Raw genomic sequence first — 2,352 nt, 5'->3', positions numbered from 1 at the left:
ATCATGACAAAATACAGTATCTATCATTTTCAATAGATCTGTCTTGGTTTTTGGGCATGTGTATTCAGTTCTTTCCTCCACTACCGCCAGTGAGGGAATGCTGTTGACAACCTGCCTTCCTCGATCCGTAGGATTGTTTTTGCACAGGCCACAGCTGTGACTATTGGTTCAAGTAGAACGTCACCATACTTCCCCTATACCCAAATGACTTGGACCAAAATAATATCCTGCTTTTTGTTCAGCTTTCCTTATTTACTAACTGCCTGGAAGTCTGCCGGAAATATCTTTATATGACAAAATGGATCTGGCTCTGGTCATAATTCTTAAGCTTAAAATGATACGAAAATGGTTAATTTGATGTTGTTGCTATCTCAATTGATATTCTAAAGAAAAGCAAATGTAATGTATTATGAAATTGTGAAATATTTGAATGTTTAGTATAAAGATTCAGTCAGAGGTTTGAAAAAAGGAGCTAGCTAAAATGGTGTGTTTCCATTCATGGAAATGTCACCTATTCAGAAATCTTAAAGCTTTCACTATTATCAATTTTAGTGACCAGGGTTTAAAAACATGGGAGGAAAATGTAATTCTTGAGTGGGGTTTCAAATAAATTAGCTTTTAGCCGTTCAGGGTTAGGCTAACCGATTATAATTTCCCATCTGCTCCACCTAAATCATCTCTGACTCTGCTTAGCACAAAGGGCATGCTTCTCATCTCTCACTGCTGGACAGATTGCATTATAGAGCAATATATACCTTCAATTTAATCCTTACCATGTAATGGAGGAGTGCAAACTCCAGTAATAAGCCACAACAACCAAATGTAATTTTTAATCAGTCGCCTGGGCGATCAACTTGGTACTGTTTACCCAGTGCATTGTGTTACAGAGACCGTGCCAAAACATTCTCGGTGAGGGGGAGACAAACGGTTAAAAAACACCTTCTGCACTGCCACCTACAGCTTCTGCATCTGTAATCAACCTTGATGCTTAGTGCTGTTGTTTCCATTGATTTTTCTGTTTCACATGTGGGTGAAAATTGCACTTTAAGTTACCCTGAGTGTTAAATTAATAATGAAACCGCAAGAGTGCCCTCCTCTGACTTTCAATTAAAATGATCAGGCTTATGGGGGTGGAGGAGGCAGAGGAGAGGAGAGCCCAGTGGAAGAGAACCGACTACTCGGCCCAGTAGAAGAGATTTAACTTGTAGGCCCAGTGGAAGAGATCAGGCAGGTAGGCCCAGTAGAAGAGATCAGGCTGGTAGGCCCAGTGGAAGAGATCAAGCAGGTAGGCCCAGTGGAAGAGATCAGGCTGGTAGGCCTAGTAGAAGAGATCAGGCTGGTAGGCCCAGTAGAAGAGATCAGACTAATAGGCCCATTGGAAGAGATCAGGCTGGTAGGCACAGTAGAAGAGATCAGACTAATAGGCCCAGTAGAAGAGATCAGACTAATAGGCCCAGTGGAAGATATCAGACTAATAGGCCCAGTGGAAGAGATCAGGCTGGTAGGCCCAGTAGAAGAGATCAGACTAATAGGCCCATTGGAAGAGATCAGGCTGGTAGGCCCAGTAGAAGAGATCAGACTAATAGGCCCAGTGGAAGACATCAGACTAATAGGCCCAGTGGAAGACATCCGGCTGGTAGGGATGGAGGGGGGAGAGGACAGGAGAACCCAGTGGAAGAGATCAGACTAATAGGCCCAGTAGAAGAGATCAGACTAATAGGCCCAGTGGAAGACATCAGACTAATAGGCCCAGTGGAAGACATCCGGCTGGTAGGGATGGAGGAGGGAGAGGACAGGAGAACCCAGTGGAAGAGAACAGACTAATAGGCCCAGTAGAAGAGATCAGACTAGTAGGAACAGAAGAAGCGATCAGGCTAGTAGTGATAGGCCCAGTAGAAGAGATCAGCCTAGTAGGCCCAGTGGAAGAGATCAGGCTAGTAGGCCCAGTAAAAGAGATCAGACTAGTAGTCAGCAGATAACATCAGACTAGTAGGCCCAGTAAAATAGATCATTTTAGTGGGCCCAGTAGAAGAGATGAGACTATTAGGCCCAGTGGAAGAGATCAGACTAGTAGGCCCAGTAAAAGAGATCAGACTAGTAGTCACAGTAGAAGAGATCAGACTAGTAAAAGAAATCAGACTAGTAGGCCCAGTTGAAGAAACAGACTAGTAGGCCCAGTAGAAGAGATCGGATTAGTATTGATATACCCAGTAGAACAGATCAGACTAGTAGTGATAGGCCCAGTTGAAGAGATTAGTCTTGTATGCCCAGTTGAAGAAACCGACTAGTAGGCCCAGTTGAAGAGTTTGGACTAGTAGTGATAGGCCCAGTTGAAGAGATCAGATTACTAGG

This window comes from Salvelinus alpinus, chromosome 23 (assembly GCF_045679555.1).
Source record: "Salvelinus alpinus chromosome 23, SLU_Salpinus.1, whole genome shotgun sequence".
Classification (NCBI taxonomy): domain Eukaryota; kingdom Metazoa; phylum Chordata; class Actinopteri; order Salmoniformes; family Salmonidae; genus Salvelinus; species Salvelinus alpinus.
This window is presented reverse-complemented; position numbering follows the sequence as displayed.